The sequence below is a fragment of the Mesoplodon densirostris genome, chromosome 7 (assembly GCF_025265405.1).
Source record: "Mesoplodon densirostris isolate mMesDen1 chromosome 7, mMesDen1 primary haplotype, whole genome shotgun sequence".
Lineage (NCBI taxonomy): Eukaryota > Metazoa > Chordata > Mammalia > Artiodactyla > Ziphiidae > Mesoplodon > Mesoplodon densirostris.
The window spans coordinates 87,735,065-87,749,116 of NC_082667.1; the positions used below are offsets into that span (position 1 = coordinate 87,735,065).

General features: G+C 36.4%; 1 protein-coding gene and 1 pseudogene across 1 annotated transcript in view; both read right to left on the minus strand.

The window, feature by feature from the left end:
• LOC132493267 (BCL-6 corepressor-like) overlaps positions 1 to 14,052 on the minus strand; it is a 204,718-nt gene that overhangs the window by 166,330 nt on the left and 24,336 nt on the right. The gene's annotated exons all lie outside the window — the stretch shown is intronic.
• The window catches only part of LOC132493227 (3-hydroxyisobutyrate dehydrogenase, mitochondrial-like), a 38,205-nt pseudogene that overhangs the window by 1,918 nt on the left and 22,235 nt on the right, over positions 1 to 14,052 (minus strand).

A 14,052-nucleotide genomic window follows, 5' to 3' on the forward strand; every position in this document is an offset into this window, starting at 1 on the left:
TTAGGAGTAGTTCATCACACAGCAAGAGATATAACTATCTTCACTGTTAGATTATCTTCCCATTTTATACCATGTTTCCCCTCAAACGACTGTTCCTTTATCCAAGATTCTAGAAAAGAAATAACAACTGATGAGGCTGACAGAGCCTTAACATTTTTTAAAAGCTTTATAAACTTTTAAAATAACTATGTTAAAAAAATCAATATTTATTTGATCACAAAATTATTTTCTTCAGTTGCCTTAAGAAGTAATGCAGAATTGCACTAAGTTTATAAATCTGGAGGCTCTAAAAATGTGTTATTCCTTGGATTCAAGTCCTAGTGTACTTTATGTGGGCATTCACGTTTGCAAAATGATTCCAGGAAATTTGCGATTTCATTTTACAACTTTGGCCTAAGGAGTCTTATGATATTTTACCTGAGAAAAATAATACATTAATTCCACTTTCAGCTATTAAACCCATGGCTTCCTGTATTTTCTAAATTCCCTATCAGTAAAGAAGACTACGTATAGCGTACAAGACTGTTATGATTAGGAGGAAGGTAGTACAGAAAGAACCTGTCAAATTAGGCATTGCCCAGTCCTGTCAGTATACTAACGTGGGGAGCCACAGGCAGCTTGAAGCCTGGAAAAAAGACAGATACAATGTAATGATTATCCTAAGGATCCGGATAATGAGTCCTATGATTTTCTTTTAAATATTAATGGCAGAGGATTCTGGGGAAATGATGGTGGCTACAGAGAAGATTTTTTTTTTTTTTTTTTTTTTTGCTGTACGCGGGCCTCTCACTGCTGTGGCCTCTCCCGTTGCGGAGCACAGGCTCCGGATACACAGGCCCCGCGGCCATGGCTCGCGGGCCCAGCCGCTCCGCGGCATGTGGGATCTTCCGGGATCGGGGCACGAACCCGTGTCCCCTGCATCGGCAGGCGGACTCTCAACCACTGCGCCACCAGGGAAGCCCAAGAGAAGATTTTTATTCCTGAATATGCCACCCCTCCCCTCAATACACAAGCCCCCACCCCCACAAAGAAGAAAGAAAAGCATCTAGAATAGCAAGATCAAAAACCCACAGACAACATCTACAACAAGGTGTCCACATGAACTGCAACATACAGCCAGGTAGGAACAAATCAACAACAGGAAAAAGACCTACATATGTGTATCCCAAGGTGTGTGGGAGGAAGACGAGGGAAGGACTCTCTCTCTCTTTCAGGAGAGCCAAAGGTTACTATGGTTCAAGAACTCACTGAGATTGAAAAACTCACTGAGAACAGCGACAGAAACCGGGAGTGAACGTTGCAGGCTCCACTTTGCAGCTGAGTGCAAGAACTTTGAAATGTTCTGAGGATGCCAAGTGTTCTGGGGTCTGTGAAACCTTGACACCTCTCAAACCAAAGCACCATTCCAGAACAAACCCCCATACTCAACAAGGACAAGAAAGAGGAGCCCTGGGTAAATGGGCAGAGGAGGGCCAAGGAGGAAGATTTTAGAAATTTTAAGGTCATTTTTAAAAATTATGTTGTGAAAATAATAGAAGATAGTGAGCCCTGGAGTTCTGAAGCTAGAAATTATATTCTGATCTATGATTCCCTCCTAAAGTGGAAACTTATTTCATTTAAAAAGGAGTGACAGAAGAGTATTCCACTCACATCCTGTAGAAAATCAGTGAGAAAAAAAAAGAAAAAAGAAGGGTGAAAAGAAAGTTCCAGCAAATCCTGAAAACGTGACAGAAAGACACGTCCACAGAACAAATGAAATTTATTGCCTGATATTGCGGAAAAAGTAAAAGAAATTTTAAAAGGAATAGAAACTGGTTTTAAGAAAAACATAAAAGAAATTAGAAAAAATCAGAAATGAAGTGATTGGAGAATAGCAAGATTTGAGAAGGTGAAAAAATTCAGTAAGTAATTTGTTTAAAAAAAATCATGTCTCGAGAGAAGGTTAAACTAGAAGGAACACAAGTTTGAATAAACACAGTGGATAATGCCTCCTTGGAGAAATAGCTGATTTCAAATCCAGCATAAGAAACGAACTACATGTTCCTGTTACACCTTGTCGTACAAGAGAGCTGGGAAGACTTCAAAGACTACTGTGGTTGTGTGGAAAGGACTCAGGAGCCAACTTGAACAGGATCCGTGAACCTAAGAGGGGACCATCTCTGCATCAATATTTATAACAACCTCACTGAAAACAACAACAAAGAAAGAAAATACCTCATTAGTCATCTTCGGAAGGTACTTTGCAGTCAACCTTTCTCTCTCCTGTTTTTTCTTTTTTTGTAAAACTGGTAAATAAAATAAAAGAAACATTTATTTTTCCTTTCCTAATTAAACTGTAACTCAGGGCAACCAAGTATTTGATGAAATAATCTTCTAGCTAGTAAATGAATAATAATCTCATTAGTAGAATATCACCATTTGGTACCCTTAATAAATTAATGGATCTAGACATTGATCATTAATGGCTGCAACATCACAGTAAGACAGACACTTTATAGTTCCTTTTGGAATTCATCAATATTATCTATGAAGTAAACTTGACAAAAAATCACACCTGAATTATGTCAGTGCTCTAGATCTATCTACCAACTGACAGTAAATACATGGGCCAAAGGAGCATGATAAATATATAAGCATAAAGGGGATGCAATCAGCATAATCCAGACAGTTGGGAACCCTACTGGATGAACGCTTTGAATTCAATGACAAACACTTGCAAGAAAAATGAGCAAATTGAGTTCTTTTAAACCTATACTTTAAAAGAAATTGTGTTTGGATCAGCAATCAAATAAATAATGGTTATTAAAATAAAAATACATTTATAGGACAATCAAGGAAACATGAACTGACTGGCTATTTGTTGATATTAAGGAATTATTATTATTTGCGGATGTGTGATAATGACATAGTTGAGCTTAAAAAGGGCAGTTCTTGCATTTTAGAAATATGTATACTGACGTTTTCACTGGGAAAAAGAAACCTGGGATTTGCTCTAAAATTGCTGGGGATTATGGCGGTAGTAGTCAGAGAGGATGTAGGGAAAATATATTGGCCTGAAATTGACATTTGATGAGAACAACTGATGAAAGCTTCTACTTCTTTCTTTCTACTTCTGTAGATGTTTGAAATTTTCCATACTAAAACATGTTTTATAAATGTAGATGGCTTGCAATTTGCTCTTCTGAGCTCTCAGAAGGCAAAAAGCCATTCTTAAATTAGGAGCTTTCTTCTCTAGCCAAGAATTCTAATGATAATTGTGTCCCAACTGGCCAGTGCACTCAGAGTGCTCTGAGATCTGTTGGTGGAAGAAAATAAAGAAACTCTTTAGTCTTAGAAGAAAACAACAAAGAGTAAAGGCTGCTGCTAGGTCTAGGGCAATAGTGTAGTATCAGTATAAGACAAAATATTAGTTTCTTCCAAAATCCACTTGTTACTACTGTGTATACTTTTGCAGCAAAATACCTTTTCTACATTGTCAGCATTAAAGTAAATTTACTATTTAGGTGGCATTTAAATTATCATATGCTCAAAGCCTAGAAAGAATCCCCTAGGCTGAAATGACATTAAATCTTATTTTGGCCATTGTAGTGTATTCTCCAGTCCTACTTGCTTTGTCTATAACTGTCCTAAAAAGGTGTGAGGAGATCTGCCAATATTAATGCCAGGATTCAAAATGAGTTCTTTGCAGCTTGCTTCCTTCAGGATCTTCTGCCCTCAGACCCATGTATTTACTTAACGCCTCAGATTATTGTATATGTCACATCTTTCCAACTAGAAGACAAGCTCCTTTAAGGGCAGTGACTAGTCTCATCAACATCGAATTTACTCCAACACCAGTGCTTTCAAAATGTGTGTTGCTTAGTATATGTCTGACCATAAGAAGTTATAGAAACAATTCTACTCTAACTAAATAATAATACTACTACTACTATTTCTACTACTACTGCTAATAAAATGTATGAAAGAGAGTATACATGGGAAAATAAAGATAACACTGGAAATCCCAGACTATAAAATGAATGATCCCAAAGCCACTTGCCAATCCACTGACTGTAAACAGTTACTTGTGAATTGGTCAACGTTTAAATGCATAATTGAGAGAAGGGTTAAAACAAATTTTATTACCAAAAAACACAATTTTTATACCTACAATTTTTGAACTCAACTAACCTGTAGTTTTAACAGAAATAGATGAGATTCAAAGTATTCATTCAGGTTCCTAAATGATCCATTCCCTACCTTTCCTTAAGAAACAATCAGTTATAACTCTAATAATTTGTCAAGGATTCACCAATCTCTACTTCCTTTATTTTCCAAGGTTTGGTATCATTACAAAATCAAGTCCTTTGGCGGAATTTAATAGTTTCAAAATCCCTCATCAGTATTATTCACTGGGATAAAATAATATGAAAATTTAACAAACACTGACTATGTGCTGAGAAATGATCCTTCAGTGATTCACTCCAGGTGGAGACTAGCATTCAGGCTGCACCTGAGGTAGAACTTGAATTCCAAAGTGGACCTTTAAACCACAGCTCAGCTTCTCTTTTTAAAACCATTAGAAATAAGCCTGTTGCCTGACCTTTGAGATTCTGCAAAGAGACCATATTTACATCTTTTGTCTCTTTTAACTTCCCTAGTCCCCTTCTCTACTTTCAGAATAGTGATTCCCAGATAAGTACAATGAGTTCAAACAGTGTGGTTAAAGGGGTAATTAGTCTGCTCTGCAGCCAAGTTACTCACAGAAGAAATAAGTTGGCTTTCACAGTTGTTAGTTTCTTCCTGGGCTTTGTTTAGAGGGGTCTCAGCTCAAGCAAGCAGCCTGTCAGCAGCCTGAAATAACTCTGTGGAAATCTAATGGCATATATGTAAAATATGTCTATGAAACCTTTTATTCAATCTTAGGTGCATAATTTTACTACTTCTTTAGGCCTGGAAAAGGATATTCAGCTACAAAAGGACAGAAAAGAAAATGTGTATAATACCTCATGCCCTCCTCACACCCTAGAACCTTATTTTACCCCTGTTTCATCAGAAAATGATGTATGCTGTAAGAAACATTTTTTTAATTATTTGATCAAATATTTAAGTGCACTAAGTCTCTGTATTTATTAAAGCAAATATAGTTACCTTTCTGTCCCTTTCTAAAAAGAAAGCAAAAGATACAGTTCTTTTTTCTTAAGACTCAGGGTTTATGGATATTAATTATCACACTATATTGACACCCAGACATGTTTATAGGAGGCTTTTGAGACATACAGAGCTAGTTATTCCCATACCAAATGGCACTTCTTTTTCCTCTGCCTTCTGCTTGTATTTTTTCTGTTGTGATTATATCCTACTGAGGCTGCTACATCTCTTTGTTTGATTTGAGGTTCTAAAGGTAAGACTGTATAGTCTCCTTTTTACAGAATAATAATGGGTTTTATGACTGTTTGCCTTCAGAAGCCTCCTTTTCCACTCATTCTCATTTCATATCTGTGGTGAGGTGTCTAAAACAGATGAGTTAGTTCTGAACTGGTGATATATAAATCAATTATTATTTGATTCATATTCAAAGCAGCTCCTCCTAAAATAGTGGCCTTCCTGCCTGTGGGATGTAGTCTAACCTACTGCCTGGATCTACACCCACCAACATCCATATTTTGTCTATTGTTACCTTGGACACTTGTAGGAACTGAGTGAGTTTCTGTTTCTATAGTGTCCATTGACAGACAAATGAATAAAGAAAATATGGCACATATGTAGAATGGAATGTTATTCAGCCTTAAAAAATACGGGAATCTTGCCATTTGCAACAACTTGGATGAACCTTGAGGGCATTATGCTAAGTGAAATACTCAGAGAGAGAAAGACAAACACTGCATAATCTCACTTTTACGTGTAATCTAAAAACGCTGCTCTCACAGAAACCGAGTAGAATGGTGGCCGTCAAGGGCTGGGGAGTGGAGGAAATGGGGAGTTGTTGGTCAAAGGGTATAACCTTCCAGTTATAAGATGAATAAATCCTGGGAGTCTGATGTACAGCATGGTGACTACAGTTAACAACACTATTGCATACTCAAAAGTTTCTGAGATAGTAGATCTTACATGTTCTCATCACACACACACACACACACACACACACAGGTAATTAATTGTGTAAGGTCATGGATGTGTTAACTAACCTTATTGTGGTAATCATTTTGCAATATATACATGTATCAAATTATGATGCTGTACACCTTAAACTTATACAGTGTTACATGTCAATTACATCTCAATAAAACTGGAAAGAAGAAAAAGATTCACATGGAGAAGGGTGAGGCTGGTAGAAAAAAGCCACTGCCTTGAGCAGTACCGAGGTGGGCGGAAAGCCATGGGGCTCTATTAGCACTGCTGGGGAGGCTCTGTTCCCACGTGTGGGGAGGGGGTAGGACAGCACAGCTGTGACCCTTATTGCAGACCCTAGGCAGCCTCAGGCAACTTTTCAAAGTTAGATGCTGAAAACCAATAAATGAAATTATAAGGAAGAATTACATAAATGCCTTTATTCTACTTCTGGTCCTCTTGGCAACCTTTTCCATCTAAAAGCTGTGCCCTGCAGTTCTCAAAGCAGGAACATTAACATGGACCAGAAGTTTCCAAACTTTTCATCATCAACCCCTACACCAAAAGAAAAGTTGAAATTTTATGACCCCTAGTATATGAAGTATCTTGTGTGTTTTTAATATTTATCAAGAGAACATTTAACGGTTACCTACTATGTGCCAAGAGAAAATAAAAATAAGACACAGACTTTAAATGCAGACTTTGTTCCGGTATTATTCTTCCTTTTAACTTCAGTATAAGAACTATTGAGCTATTTGCTGTCCCAGTAAGGGGATAAGCAGACGATTACAGAATCCTGTGATCTCTTCCCAAGTTTGCAACTATAGGGTTGGTCCTAGAATTGCTCAATAACTTTGTATTTTGATTTAAGGGGAAACTAAAAGAACTTCCTGTCCCAAAGTAACTCTGCTTTGCGGAGACTGGAGGTGCCGTGCAACTGACTCAAGATACTGTTTATTTGTTTAAACAGTTAAATAAGTAGTTTCTATTGAACAAGTGAGCACAAATTTTCACAACAGTACCTACCCCATGACATAACTCAGACAAAAACTCTGAGGGAAAGGAAAACTATATGGGCAAAAAGTCCAGGTTCCATCCACTGTACATGGGATATTGATAGGCTTGTAAAACTTACAGAGGTACCTGGGGGTACTCAGGAACCCTGGGTATTTAGTATACAGATCAGCAAAGGATGGTGGAAAATAAGACGACACCAGGTCAGGGGACAAATTAAGCAGGTGAAGCTGGTCCTTTTTATTCTTTTCCCTTCTGATACACCACTGCTCGTTCATGTCCAGAATATGTTCTGTATCCTCAGTAGACCTACACACACACACACACACACAGACATGTGTGTAGCACACAAACATGCACGCATGCATGCATGTACACATACATGGAGTCCCCAGTCTTCTCAGTTAAAATTCAGCTTGTAGTAACTAAAGAAAATGTATAATGCCCTATATTTTATAGATTTTAAAAATACTTGCACTTTATTTTATTTTTTTTCCTTTTTGCGGTATGTGGGCCTCTCACTGTTGTGGCCTCTCCCGTTGCGGAGCACAGGCTCCGGATGCGCAGGCCCAGCGGCCATGGCTCACGGGCCCAGCCGCTCCGCGGCATATGGGATCCTCCCAGACCGGGGCACGAACCCGTATCCCCTGCATCGGCAGGCGGACTCTTAACCACTTGCGCCACCAGGGAGGCCCTAAAAATACTTGCACTTTAAGAGAAAACTTTTAATGTCTGAAAATCCCTTCTGACGAAGGAAGTTATTTCTGATATTGGAGGTTGACAGTTTCACAGAGAAAACTTCAGGAGCACAGAGACATGCCTGACCCTCTCCCCACGCACCATCTGGGGAGAATTCACCAACATAGAGGCTCAATCCCTCTGCTAAGTCAAAATCAAGTATACCAACATCATTATTTCACAGAGAACACCCTACCTCATGTTAGGCATTCATATGTATTTTATTTGTTGAAGAGAGGAAGAAGATATAAAGGAGGGAATCATCCGAAATTACAGAGTACACCATTTAAGTCAATATAGATATTTAAATTTAAGGTAAAATTCAATGATAATTTGAAATTATATGTGGAGTATTATTTACTAAAGAATATTTTGCAAAGTTCAACTCCTATTTTAACTTATATTTTCAGAGAAGGTATTTGGTCCAAATGAAGAATACCTTCAATCATTGTTCTTTTATTGCAAGCAAAAAAGGATTTATACTTCTTTTCATGAAATATGGTTGTTTGACAACAGAAGGATAAATATTTTATATTTTTAGAAACAACAGTCAGGCTACTGATATTCTTAATTAGTTTTAATAAATATGAATGCTTCTTATCATCTACTCTTTAGCTTGTACCTGAGGAGTTGAATACCTCCGGGAAGATATGTGCTCCAGACCCGTAAATATGCAGTTCACAGAGTCCACCACCAGAGGGCAATAAAGAAGTCAAATCTTGAAACCATGGAGTGAAAATAGTGGGAGTTTAAATAAAAGCAACATTTCACAGTATGCTTTTCTGACCAACGTTATATCTAATAACTTAATGGATTGTATGTACATGGATTCTGAAAAGTCAGCAGCACACTTCACTGGTCAATTTCTATGATAAGGGGAACATAATTGGAGTGTAGAAAAACAGTATACTTACATCTTAAAATTCCACCCCTACAGAATCTACTACTTACTATTGAAAAATGATAAGAAGAATAGCTTTCTGTGTCTCAGTCACCAGTTAACATTTTCAAGAGTAGAATTTATCTTCCTATGATTCTCAAATACACAGGAAAAATGCATATCTAGGACAATGGATAAACTCTATATGACATGTGAAAATAATTCTTCAAATGGAGAAAGTAAAAGATCTACAAGAAACAGTTTTATATGCATTAGTGTGGATATATACATAAAGAGGCTCTAAGAAACATAAAAATCACTTCCAGGAAGTAATTTTAGGTAGAAGAGAATTAACATGGATGAGGAAGAAAAGAGAGTTGGTTTTAAGATACTTTCATTTACTTGTTTTTTGTGTGTGTTTATTTATTTGTTTTATTTATTTGGTCTTTGGAATATAAGGAAACAGTGGCTTTCACATCCGTATCCCAGTGGAACAAAGGGGCCGAGGTCTATACTGGAGCCCAGCCATTGTTTGACTGTCTTGTAATAATACTGGTGAAATACAGCCAAATCATTTGAACTACAAGCATCCTCTCTGACAATAATCTTAAGACATCAACATTATAAATTAAAGAAAGGAAAGAGAGAATACTGTTTTTTTAGTGAGAAAATACAGATTCTGGATCAAATCAATAATGTCAGCAAACCTCATGGCTATAAAATATTCTGCTGCCTATCATTTAGATCATGCCTCTAGAAGAGGGAAACTGGGTGATCATTTCCCCAGATTTTATATTTAATTCAAATATTTTAGATAAGAGGCATCTCTAGTAAAACACTGTATCATTGATTTTTTCCAAAATGAGAGCTCACAGGAGTTCCTCTTTCCTTCTCAAATACATATGGGGAAATGGAGGTGGGTGTGGGTTAGAGGAACTATCTAAATAGAGCATAGTAATCAACAGTTTGTTTTTTTAAAATTGACATTTCTATTTAAATTGTTTCCAGAGACAGGAACACACAGAGACAATTCCATGTGACAACAGTGGAAGAGACCAGAGTGATGCAGCTGCAAATCAAAAAATGCCAACACCAGTGATTGATGGCCACCACCCACCAGAATCTGGTTAAGACAAAGAAGGATCCTCCCCTTGAGGCGTCAGAAAGAACATGGCCCTCTCAACACTCTGAGTTTGATCTTCTGGCCTCTAGAGCTGTGATAAAATACATTTCTGTTCTTTTAAGCTAACAAGTGTGTGGTATCTTGTTATGGTAGCCCTAGAGATAACAGTATTTGATTCCTGAGATGGCAACGGTATTCTGACTATGTAATGACTATTCCAAGATGATCAACAGACACAAAGATAAAGAAAGGCAAAACTGAGACTAAGCCCAGTTCTTTTTATTCCCAGAATAATAAATGATTTTTTAATTAATTTAGATCTCTTTGTCTAACCTCTCTGCTTTTCAAAAGACTATGTGTGACCAATCAAGTATTAATATGTTATACTTTCATTTTAATTCATCTCAAATTATTTCTAATTCCCCTTATGAGTTCTTACTTGACCCATGAATTATTTAGGAATATATTGTTTAATTTCCATTTGTGATTTTCAACACATTTTTTTCTGTTAACGATTTCTTATTGCATTCTGTTGTCATCTGAGAGCACTCTTTGTATTGTTTATATCCTTTAAAATGTACTGAAATTTGTTTTATGGCCTAGCATATAGTATATCCATATGCATTTGAAAAGAATGTATATTCTGATGCTGTTGGGTGGAATGTTTTATAGATGGCTGTTAGGTCTAGTTGATTGATAATGTTGTTCAAGTTTTTTTAATTTTCTTGTTGATTTTCTGTCTGTTCTGCTATTGAAAGAAAGGTATTAAAGTATCCAACTATTATTGTAGAACTGTCGGTTTCTCTTTTCCGTTGTGTCGATTTTGCTTCATTGTATTTTGAAGTTCTGTTGTTAGGTGCATATAAGTTTATAATTATTATACATTCAAGATGGTATAATCATTTTATCAGTTTAAAATATCTTTGTCTCATGGACTTGAGGATATGGGGAGGGGGAAGGGTAAGCTGTGACAAAGCGAAAGAGCGGCATGGACATATATACACTACCAAACGTAAGGTAGATAGCTAGTGGGAAGCAGCCGCAGAGCACAGGGAGATCAGCTCAGTGCTCTGTGACCGCCTGGAGGGGTGGGATAGGGAGGGTGGGAGGGAGACGCAAAAGGGAGGGGATATGGGAACATATGTATATGCATAACTGATTAAATTTGTTTAAAAAATAAAATAAATAGTGAAAAATAAATAAATAAATAAAATAAAATATCTTTGTCTCTAGTAAAAATTTTCGTCTTAAAATATATATTTTTCTGATATTTTCTTAGCCACTCCAGTTTTGTTGTTGTTGTCTTGTTTTGTTTTGTTGTTACTGTTATGGTATATCTATTCCAACCCTTTTACACTTCACTTATATATTTTCTTGACTCTAAAGTAGGTCACTTTCTTGTTGATGTTATATACATATGTAAATGTATATTACATTCAAAAATTACATATATAATAACAAATCATGGCAGACTTTGATCTGGACCTTTTATTTTTTTCGATACGCGGGCCTCTCACTGTTGTGGCCTCTCCCGTTGCAGAGCACAGGCTCCGGACACGCAGGCTCAGCGGCCATGGCTCATGGGCCTACCCGCTCTGCGGCATGTGGGATCTTCCCAAACCGGGGCACGAACCTGTGTCCTCTGCATCGGCAGGTGGACTCTCAGCCACTGCACCACCAGGGAAGCCCTGAACTTCACCTTTAAATGAGTATGATTTAGACAGTAGAGCTTCCCTACTAAATGCAAACAACTCACTTGAACTCTCTTTTTTGTAAAGAACAGACCAATTCTTCCAAGGGGAATTCTTGAACTCATTAGATATGTGATATTCATTATAATTAGTTGCATTTAACACCACAGAAAGGACTTGATCAAAGGCTATTTTACTCTTTTCTTCCTCACTGGATGATTAGCTAGGTTCATTTTTAAATGGAAGATATACTCTAGATATTTAAATGTAGGGTATCCCTTCCTTTCAAATCTCAGAAAGAAAGATGTGCTTCAGTTTCCCTGCAGAAAGCTCTAGTATCTTGCCCCCCTTTTGAAAGAGGAACTAATCCTTCTTTCTCTATTCTTCTTTGTCTTCTTCCCTTCATCAGCCATGAGCCTCTTTATCATTTTTGTCAGCCCAAAGAATAATTTTTCTCTTTCCAGGCCATTCAAAAATTGTACACTACAAAGTAAACGGAAAGAGCTTTATTTATAAAAATAAAACAGCTATAGCATTAGAGTATAAAACTTTGATCCCTCATTCCAACAAAAAGTCTTGTTAGCATTTAGGGTTCAATGAGAGGCAATAAACAAAAATGTTTTGGTGACTCATTTGACATCTTTACTAATAGGTTTGAATTCATAATGGTGAATATCAGACATATTTGTGTTAGGCAATTAAAATTAAATTATATCTAGACGTATTTTAAATTACCACATTAACATTAGCAAGTAATCTTAGAACTCATCTTGAAAGTAAAAGGTACTTTTATACTTTATAATGAAAAAATCAATAAAATGTGCCTTTATGCAGAGAAAATGTAATTATAATACCAATTAATGTTAACTGGTCACTTTTTATTGAAGTAGAGTTGACATACAATATTATGTTAGTTTCAAGTGTTCAACATAGCGATCCAACATCTAAATACATTTGAATTGGTCACCATGATAAGTCTAGTAACCATATATCACCATACAAAATTATTACAGTATTATTGACTATATTCCTTATGCGGTAGATTGCATCCCCAAGACATTTATTTTATAACTGGAAATTTGTACCACTTAATCCCCTTCACCTATTTCTCTCAGTCCCCTATCCCCCTTCCCCTCTAGTAATCACCAGTTTGTTCTCTGTATCTACAAGTTTGTTTCTCTTTTGTTTTCTTTGTTTTAGTTTTTAGATTTCACATATGAGTGAAATCATACAGTATTTGTTCTTCTCTGTCTGACTTATTTCACTTAGCACACCTAGTACTCTAGGTCAATCCATGTTGCTGCAAGTGAAAATATTTCATTCTTTTTTAGGACTAAGTACTATTTCATTATATATGTGTGTATATATATACCACATCTTCTTTATCCATTCATCTATTTATGGACACTAGTTTCTTCCATATCTTGGCTAGTATAAGTAATGCTCCAATGAACAGAGGGGTGCATACATCCTTTCTTATTAGTGTTTTTGTTTTCTTTGGATAGATACTCAGAAGTTGAATTGTTGGATCATATGGTAATTCTATTTTTAACATTTGGGGGATCCTCTGTACTGTTTTCCATAGTGGCTGCACCAATTGACATTCCCACTAACAGTGCACAAGGGTTCCCTTTTGGATGATGGCCATTCTGACAGGTGTAAGGTGATAGCTCACTGTGGTTTTGATTTGCATTTCCCAGATGATTAGTGATATTGAGCATCTTTCCATGTGTCTTTTGGTCATTTGTATGTATTCCCAAAGCAATGTAACCCCTATCAAAATACCAATGGCATTTTTCACAGAATTAGAACAAATAATCCTAAAATTTGTATAGAATCATCCAAACAAACAAACAACCTCCAATAACCAAAGCTATATTGAGAAAGGAAAACAAAGCTGGTGGTATGACATGCACTGATCTCAGACTATACTACAAAGCTATAGTAATCAAAACAGTATGGTATTAGCATAACAACAGACACATAGGTCAGTGGAATAGAATAGGGAGCCCAGAAATGAATCCACAGTTATGTGATCAATTAATCTACAACAAAGGAGGCAAGAACATACAATGAAATAAAGACAATAAATGGTGTTAGGAAAATTGGACAACTACTTGTAAAAGAGTGAAACTGAATTATTTCCTTATACCATACATAAAAATAAATTTAAAATGGATTAAAGACTCACATTTAAGACCTGAAACCATAAAACCCCTAGGAAAAATACATTGACATCGATCTTAGCAATATTTTTTGGGGGTCTATCTCCTCAGCCATGGCCAACAGAAGTAAAATTAAACAAGTGTCATTATATCAAACTGAAAAGCTTTTGCAGAGAGGAGAAAACCATCACAAAATGAAAAGGTAACTTACTGAATGAAAGATTTTTTCAAATGATATATCTGATAAGGAGTTAATATCCAAATTATCTAAAGAAATCGTACAATTTAATATCAAAAACCCCCAGATATTCCAATTTAAAAATGGGCAGAGAACCTGAACTGGTCACCTTT